This window comes from Danaus plexippus, unplaced genomic scaffold (assembly GCF_018135715.1).
Source record: "Danaus plexippus unplaced genomic scaffold, MEX_DaPlex mxdp_48, whole genome shotgun sequence".
Taxonomy (NCBI): Eukaryota; Metazoa; Arthropoda; class Insecta; order Lepidoptera; family Nymphalidae; genus Danaus; species Danaus plexippus.
The window spans coordinates 75,001-85,000 of record NW_026869868.1 but is presented as its reverse complement, the minus strand read 5'-3'; the positions used below and the strand labels follow the sequence as shown (position 1 = coordinate 85,000).

The following is a 10,000-nucleotide window of genomic DNA, read 5'->3' as shown; positions in this document are numbered from 1 at the left end:
TTCTAAGTCCAGTCATTACACGAACCGGGAGGGTGTTACACAAAAATCTTTAATAATTTCCGTATTTCGAAGAAATCGATCACCCAACAGCATATCATCCAGTATACAATCAATATGAAACTTATTCGTAAGCGGAACTTTCATTTCGAACAAATATTTTTCATATCATATGTGAAGTCGATCGAAAAACGACTAAGTCCCAGACGCTCCGGCGACACGATACGTACCAAACATAATATTATAATATCATCATTCAGACGACCCTATCGACTATATCATATTTATATTGACGATATACGACATCCATATTAAAATTATAAATACCAATGGCATCGTTATAGATGTGAAATAATATTTTTATATCATACACTTGGAAAAATTTCTAAGTCCAGTCATTACACGAACCGGGAGGGTGTTACACAAAAATCTTTAATAATTTCCGTATTTCGAAGAAATCGATCACACCAACAGCATATCATCCACGTATACAATCAATATGAAACTTATTCGTAAGCGGAACTTTCATTTCGAACAAATATTTTTCATATCATATGTGAAGTCGATCGAAAAACGACTAAGTCCCAGACGCTCCGCGACACGATACGTACCAAACATAATATTATAATATCATCATTCAGACGACCCTATCGACTATATCATATTTATATTGACGATATACGACATCCATATTAAAATTATAAATACCAATGGCATCGTTATAGATGTGAAATAATATTTTATATCATACACTTGAAAAATTTCTAAGTCCAGTCATTACACGAACCGGGAGGGTGTTACACAAAAATCTTTAATAATTTCCGTATTTCGAAGAAATCGATCACACCAACAGCATATCATCCATGTATACAATCATATGAAACTTATTCGTAAGCGGAACTTTCATTTCGAACAAATATTTTTCATATCATATGTGAAGTCGATCGAAAAACGACTAAGTCCCAGACGCTCCGGCGACACGATACGTACCAAACATAATATTATAATATCATCATTCAGACGACCCTATCGACTATATCATATTTATATTGACGATATACGACATCCATATAAAATTATAATACCAATGGCATCGTTATAGATGTGAAATAATATTTTTATATCATACACTTGGAAAAATTTCTAAGTCCAGTCATTACACGAACCGGGAGGGTGTTACACAAAAATCTTTAATAATTTCCGTATTTCGAAGAAATCGATCACACCAACAGCATATCATCCACGTATACAATCAATATGAAACTTATTCGTAAGCGGAACTTTCATTTCGAACAAATATTTTTCATATCATATGTGAAGTCGATCGAAAAACGACTAAGTCCCAGACGCTCCGGCGACACGATACGAACCAAACATAATATTATAATATCATCATTCAGACGACCCTATCGACTATATCATATTTATATTGACGATATACGACATCCATATAAAAATTATAAATACCAATGGCATCGTTATAGATGTGAAATAATATTTTTATATCATACACTTGGAAAAATTTCTAAGTCCAGTCATTACACGAACCGGGAGGGTGTTACACAAAAATCTTTAATAATTTCCGTATTTCGAAGAAATCGATCACACCAACAGCATATCATCCATGTATACAATCATATGAAACTTATTCGTAAGCGGAACTTTCATTTCGAACAAATATTTTTCATATCATATGTGAAGTCGATCGAAAAACGACTAAGTCCCAGACGCTCCGCGACACGATACGTACCAAACATAATATTATAATATCATCATTCAGACGACCCTATCGACTATATCATATTATATTGACGATATACGACATCCATATAAAAATTATAAATACCAATGGCATCGTTATAGATGTGAAATAATAATTTTATATCATACACTTGGAAAAATTTCTAAGTCCAGTCATTACACGAACCGGGAGGGTGTTACACAAAAATCTTTAATAATTTCCGTATTTCGAAGAAATCGATCACACCAACAGCATATCATCCATGTATACAATCAATATGAAACTTATTCGTAAGCGGAACTTTCATTTCGAACAAATATTTTCATATCATATGTGAAGTCGATCGAAAAACGACTAAGTCCCAGACGCTCCGCCGACACGATACGTACCAAACATAATATTATAATATCATCATTCAGACGACCCTATCGACTATATCATATTTATATTGACGATATACGACATCCATATAAAATTATAAATACCAATGGCATCGTTATAGATGTGAAATAATATTTTTATATCATACACTTGGAAAAATTTCTAAGTCCAGTCATTACACGAACCGGGAGGGTGTTACACAAAAATCTTTAATAATTTCCGTATTTCGAAGAAATCGATCACACCAACAGCATATCATCCACGTATACAATCAATATGAAACTTATTCGTAAGCGGAACTTTCATTTCGAACAAATATTTTTCATATCATATGTGAAGTCGATCGAAAAACGACTAAGTCCCAGACGCTCCGCCGACACGATACGTACCAAACATAATATTATAATATCATCATTCAGACGACCCTATCGACTATATCATATTTATATTGACGATATACGACATCCATATAAAATTATAAATACCAATGGCATCGTTATAGATGTGAAATAATATTTTTATATCATACACTTGGAAAAATTTCTAAGTCCAGTCATTACACGAACCGGGAGGGTGTTACACAAAAATCTTTAATAATTTCCGTATTTCGAAGAAATCGATCACACCAACAGCATATCATCCACGTATACAATCAATATGAAACTTATTCGTAAGCGGAACTTTCATTTCGAACAAATATTTTTCATATCATATGTGAAGTCGATCGAAAAACGACTAAGTCCCAGACGCTCCGCCGACACGATGCGTACCAAACATAATATTATAATATCATCATTCAGAAGACCCCATCGACTATATCATATTTATATTGACGATATACGACATCCATATTAAAATTATAAATACCAATGGCATCGTTATAGATGTGAAATAATATTTTTATATCATACACTTGGAAAAATTTCTAAGTCCAGTCATTACACGAACCGGGAGGGTGTTACACAAAAATCTTTAATAATTTCCGTATTTCGAAGAAATCGATCACACCAACAGCATATCATCCACGTATACAATCAATATGAAACTTATTCGTAAGCGGAACTTTCATTTCGAACAAATATTTTTCATATCATATGTGAAGTCGATCGAAAAACGACTAAGTCCCTAATGTTTCATACATAGCCATTATAAAATGTAAAAATTAAAAAAAAACTTTTTTATTTCACATGTTCTTTATATTTTATTATTTATAGTATTTTAATTGAACATATAATGCCATTTATATATTAGAAATGTATAAAATACGAACTTTTAAAATTTTTGTAATACACGAACCGGTCCCAGATTTACCGAATGTCAATTTCTGGCCCTCGCATATATAGGAGGTGGCGGCGCGTGTGGTGGGTCCGCGTCGTCACGTTGCGTACTGTAGGTTGATAGGCGTCGAAGGGAGTTGGTTATATGAAAATATCACATCGTGCAATAGATGTTGATATAAAAATATTATCACATCGTATATTCGATGTTGATAATATAATAATGAAAAATGAAAAAATATCTCATCATTTCTTTGATGTTGATAAAATATGTATGTGAATGATGATAATGAAAAATGAAAAATATCTCGTCATATCTTTGATGTTGATATAATAATGAAAAATGAAAGTATCTCATCATATTTTTGATGTTGATAATATAAATAAGAGAAAAAAAAAAAAAAAAAAATTTTTTTTTTTTTAATTTAAAAATTATTTCGAATGAAATAATTGTACGTACGTGTACGTACGTTTGAATGATGAAAAAGTACGCTTCGAGAAATCCTCCTAATAACCTTCTTCCTTCGACAAAAACTTCTCTGTGTTGACCGCCGACGGTCGTCGCGTAGTACTTAGCTATACATATCACGATGTGTTTCACACAACGTTTTATAATGGTTAGTATGAAGCGTGATCGTTCTAACGGGGTCGTATTGTACAAAATTTGCTTCCGTCGTGTTGCGCGTAAGTGTGACCGCCGGAGACAATCCCTTAGTAGATAATCCGCCCGAAATAGAATCTATTGGTACTAGATCTCTCTAACACCGTGCGATGATACCGATGTTTGACGTGTCGTATTTGTTAACGCATATATGACAATGTTAACCGATATTAAAGGTGTACGATCTCGTTATAAAAGTAACGATCAACAATATGAAACTTTTTGATGCGTTCAAATGTTTTCATAATAAATATATATATAATATATATAAAATATGAATTAAGAAAGAGAGGAGGAGGAGTATGATATAAAATGTGTGTGTATATTTCAAAGAAAATATACAAAAATGAATAAATAAATAAAAACAAAATAATAATCAGGCCACCGTTACGTGCCCTCGCTTCCTATACCACAATATAAGAGCGAACGCGTACGATGCGCTCTCGATTGAGAGTTAACTAAAATTAGCTAGCTCCCTGGTTGATCCTGCCAGTAGTTATATGCTTGTCTCAAAGATTAAGCCATGCATGTCTCAGTGCAAGCCGTATTAAGGCGATACCGCGAATGGCTCAATATATCAGTTTTGGTTCCTTAGATCTTACTCAGTTACTTGGATAACTGTGGTAATTCTAGAGCTAATACATGCAATCAGAACTCTGACCAGTGATGGGATGAGTGCTTTTATTAGATCAAAACCAATCGACGGAGGGCCTCGCGTCCGAAGTCGTTAATTTTGATGAATCTGGATAACTTTTGCCGATCGCATGGTCAAGTACCGGCGACGCATCTTTCAAATGTCTGCCTTATCAACTTTCGATGGTAGTTTCTGCGACTACCATGGTTGTCACGGGTAACGGGGAATCAGGGTTCGATTCCGGAGAGGGAGCCTGAGAAACGGCTACCACATCCAAGGAAGGCAGCAGGCGCGCAAATTACCCACTCCCGGCACGGGGAGGTAGTGACGAAAAATAACGATACGGGACTCTTACGAGGCCTCGTAATCGGAATGAGTACACTTTAAATATTTTAACGAGGAACAATTGGAGGGCAAGTCTGGTGCCAGCAGCCGCGGTAATTCCAGCTCCAATAGCGTATACTAAAATTGTTGCGGTTAAAAAGCTCGTAGTTGCATTTGTGCGCCGCGCTGTCGGTGCACCGCATCCGCGGTGATACTGACACGTCTGCGGAGCATATCGTCGGTGAGCCGGCGGTAAAACGCCGGTTCAATATCAAAATCCTATCGCGGTGCTCTTCAGTGAGTGTCGAGATGGGCCGACAATTTTACTTTGAACAAATTAGAGTGCTCAAAGCGGGCTCAAAACGCCGCTTGAATATTTCGTGCATGGAATAATAGAATATGATCTCGGTTCTATTTTGTTGGTTTTCAGAACTCCGAGGTAATGATTAATAGGGATAACTGGGGGCATTCGTATTGCGACGTTAGAGGTGAAATTCTTGGATCGTCGCAAGACGAACATCAGCGAAAGCATTTGCCAAAGGTGTTTTCATCAATCAAGAACGAAAGTTAGAGGTTCGAAGGCGATTAGATACCGCCCTAGTTCTAACCGTAAATATGTCATCTAGCGATCCGCCGACGTTATTACAATGGCTCGGCGGGCAGCTTCCGGGAAACCAAAGATTTTGGACCGGGGGGAGTATGGTTGCAAAGCTGAAACTTAAAGGAATTGACGGAAGGGCACCACCAGGAGTGGAGCCTGCGGCTTAATTTGACTCAACACGGGAAATCTCACCAGGCCCGGACACCGGAAGGATTGACAGATTAATAGCTCTTTCTTGATTCGGTGGGTGGTGGTGCATGGCCGTTCTTAGTTGGTGGAGCGATTTGTCTGGTTAATTCCGGTAACGAACGAGACTCTAGCCTGCTAAATAGGCGTCGTCATTTAGGTGTGAGCGATTTCGGTCGTTCAACTCACTGACGGCGTATTAAAATTCTTCTTAGAGGGACCGGCGGCTTCGAGCCGCACGAGATTGAGCAATAACAGGTCTGTGATGCCCTTAGATGTCCTGGGCCGCACGCGCGCTACACTGAAGGAATCAGCATGTTCTCCCTGGCCTAGAGGCCCGGGCAACCCGTTGAAACTCCTTCGTGCTGGGGATTGGGGTTTGCAATTATCCCCCATAAACGAGGAATTCCTAGTAAGCGCGAGTCATAAGCTCGCGTTGATTACGTCCCTGCCCTTTGTACACACCGCCCGTCGCTACTACCGATTGAATGATTTAGTGAGGTCTTCGGACCGACACGCGGTGGCTTCACGGCCGTCGGCGTTGCTGGGAAGTTGACCAAACTTGATCATTTAGAGGAAGTAAAAGTCGTAACAAGGTTTCCGTAGGGGAACCTGCGGAAGGATCATTAACGTTATATAACATCCGATATCAAAGCGATATCAGGATGATTATGATAATATTATATATCCAAGTAAAAAGAGAGACACATATATAAAAATATATGATGCAAATAAAAAAAAAAAAAGAGATGAAAGGGGCGGCATCTCAATAGAAATTAAATATATCTCAAAATAATATATAAATGAAAGGAAAATAAATAAATATTAACAAAAAAAAAAAACTCTACACAAGCGTGTTATGATGTTTTTGAATGAATAAAAATATAAAAGATGTCAGGGGCGGGACATCAAAATAAAAAGAGACACACAAAAACATACACTCGATTACGCCTAGCGTGTTGTCGTTGTTGTTGTTGTTTGTGATGTTAAAAATAAATAAATAAATAAATGAAAGAGAGATATATAAGATGTGAAGGGGCCACATCTAAAAAATAAATAAATCTCCAAGGAGATCGAAATAATATTATGATGATATGATGATGAGGAGGAGGAAAAGATACGAAATTTAAAACGATTTGACGGATAAACGGATTCATTAGCGTCCCTTCCTTATCCGATACGCACATATGCACTGTATGAGCATACAATTTATATACTCTTGATGTATATATACGTATATGTTAAAACCAGATAACGTTGTAACTCGAAAGCGATATACTAGATATCATTGATTCATCCTATGTTTCTTAACTCTGGTAGATCTCATTTGACATAGACCGGTAAGAATCCGCGCCGCGAGTCTCTTGACGACTACTCAAGACCTTAATAAGTCTAGTCCGAGTTCTGTTTACTTGGTTGGATCAAGGGCGATTAGAGTGAACGTATAATCTGGGCGTTGAAGATAACATGCTGTGGTATATAGCGCTACTATCATTATCTTGTCATTTCGTTAATTCGTTAGGGACACTCTGAGTTTTTTATGCGGTCCGGTGGATTAGTTGTTTACCGTACGTTAACCACACGGGTAAATCCGGTGGGTCGGTTAGTCCACTTGGAGAGAACGTGGTGTGATACGTTTCGTTTGTCATGTCGTTCGCGTCTTTCTATATTATATATCAACATATCACATGTCAATGTGAAATATGTATGTATGTATAAGTAGATTTGATCGCGTCCGTAGGCAATATGAGGCGTATTGCAGCGTTATATAAATGGCAACACCCCCTATATGCGCACGATTGCCCTCTTTGTTTTTTTTTTTTTTTTAAAAAAAAAGAAAATTTAAATGGTGAGCGTCGCCGTACACATGATATATTTATAAAATCACTACCCTGAACGGTGGATCACTTGGCTCGCGGGTCGATGAAGAACGCAGTTAACTGCGCGTCATAGTGTGAACTGCAGGACACATTTGAACATCGACATTTCGAACGCACATTGCGGTCCGTGGAGAAATATCCAGGACCACTCCTGTCTGAGGGCCGGCTGTATAAAATAATACACCACACTGTTCCATCACGGTATGACACCTCATAACGCACGCGAACACAGAAAGAATTACATCCATCGCGCACAGACTCGCACATATACGCCACGGAAGTGTCGTTGTGTGTTCGTAGTGTGTGTGTGTATGTGTTTGTTCAGTTCGAATTATGTGTATCGTAGTTTTGTTGTTGTCGACTGTGCGAACATATGACGGTTCCGACGACTGCTAATGATCTTTTTATTCTTTTTATTGTTCTCTTTCTGACGAGACACAAACAGCACGAGAACACGACACACGCACAAACACGACGTCGTACCGCACGCGCGTGAGCGCGAACGCCTCCCTCTCGTAGTACACAGAAAAGACTATGATATCTTATTATGTGTCATTATACGAATCGGAGTTGTCGCACTCGTCGTAGTCGTCGTCGTCGTCGTCGTCGTTGTCGTAGTCGTCGTTGTTGCTGTTGTGACCCATCATAGTGAGAGATTTAAATTGAATTATTGATTGTTTGCAAGTTCGTTTGTCCGTTTAAATATTATATGAGAAATATATATATACACACACGTATATGAAGACTATGAAACATTTTTTTCATTGTGTGAATATATCACATCGAAGTCGCGTGAGTGTTGTTGTCTGTGTATATGGTATGTATATATTATATAATACACCAACGATACTTAGTTACGCCTCGATCAAACAAGTGACACGAGATCGCATCTAGCGTCTGAGCATATATAATATGTGAAGACGGAAACGCACGACACCCGCACAAAAAAATATGAATCTTTGTATGTGTTTGTGTGTGTGTGATACGCGCGATGTTTTGCTGCAGAGAGCGTGATCCTTGCTCCCATCGTTGATCCGTTGCTTTATGATTATGATAATTGTGAAGCGATACGGTGATGTGAGAGGGTAAGAGAAGGTATCCGATGCTCTTTCGTATGCGATTACGTCGTCGTCGTTATTATGCACTTACACATCTACGTCTCTGATTTCAAGATATTTTTTTTGTCGATGTATGAGCGTTTTATGTTTTCTGTGTCCGATCGTTGTGCGTTTCTATTGTGTCGTTAAGGTCTGTGTTATAATAATATTATATATATATCGTGGACGTGGACATCGAACGAAAACAACGCAATATCGCGCCTTCGTATATATGTGTGATATGTAATAAAACGATGAAAATCGAATTTGAGTGTTTCAAATATATAGTTATTCAATGTATGTGTTGTGTGCAAAAAAAAAGTAGGCGGACACGACGTCCGAAGAGTGCATCGACGCCGTTTATGAAACCGAAACACTATCACAATCATATATTGTGTGTGTATAATTCGCGCAGACACGAGTACGTGAATCGTGCAGACTACCACACTGCGTGTGCGTGTGTGTGTATGTATAAACGTACTCGGTGTGTGTGTGTGATCATATCGCACATTATATTATATGTATGTAAGATTCGTGTTTTAGTTTTGTGGCGTCGTAGCGCTGACGGATATCGCGTCTGCCTCGTTTTTTTATCGTTGGCCTCAGATCAGGGAGGATCACCCGCCGAATTTAAGCATATTAGTAAGCGGAGGAAAAGAAACTAACTAGGATTTCCTTAGTAGCGGCGAGCGAACAGGAAACAGCCCAGCACTGAATCCCGCGGTTGTAACGATCGCGGGAGATGTGGTGTTCGGGAGGTTCCGCTTTCTCGTCGTCGCCGCTCCTGTCCAAGTTCGTCTTGAACGGGGCCGTTTTCCCGTAGAGGGTGCCAGGCCCGTAGCGACGGAGCGAGACGGCGAGAGGGACACTCCTCAGAGTCGGGTTGCTTGAGAGTGCAGCCCTAAGTGGGTGGTAAACTCCATCTAAGGCTAAATATTACCGCGAGACCGATAGCGAACAAGTACCGTGAGGGAAAGTTGAAAAGAACTTTGAAGAGAGAGTTCAAGAGTACGTGAAACCGTTCAGGGGTAAACCTGCGAAACTCGAATGAACGAACGGAGAGATTCATCGTCGCTCGGCGGCGTACGGGCGTCGCGCCTCGATGTCGTGCTTGCGTCACGCAAGTGGCGTACGGCATGACACGGGTCGCGTCCGTCGACGTTCGCCGAAGGCGTGCACTTCTCTCTTAGTAATACATCGCGACCCGTTCGATGTCGGCAT

At 39.0% G+C, this 10,000-nt stretch overlaps 3 non-coding genes across 3 annotated transcripts in view; all 3 read left to right on the top strand.

Moving 5' to 3' along the window:
* The first annotated feature begins 4,530 nt into the window (after positions 1–4,530).
* Positions 4,531–6,431, top strand: LOC133320691 (small subunit ribosomal RNA). Its single transcript, XR_009753892.1, has one exon. It is a non-coding gene; the product is annotated as a small subunit ribosomal RNA (ribosomal RNA).
* Positions 6,432–7,690: 1,259 nt separating this feature from the next.
* LOC133320674 (5.8S ribosomal RNA) lies at positions 7,691–7,847 on the top strand. Its single transcript, XR_009753874.1, has one exon. It is a non-coding gene; the product is annotated as a 5.8S ribosomal RNA (ribosomal RNA).
* Positions 7,848–9,376: 1,529 nt separating this feature from the next.
* Positions 9,377–10,000, top strand: part of LOC133320699 (large subunit ribosomal RNA) — a 4,021-nt gene continuing 3,397 nt past the window's right edge. Inside the window, exon 1 of the ribosomal RNA XR_009753900.1 lies at positions 9,377–10,000. This exon is cut by the window's right edge and continues 3,397 nt beyond it. This is a non-coding gene — a ribosomal RNA (large subunit ribosomal RNA).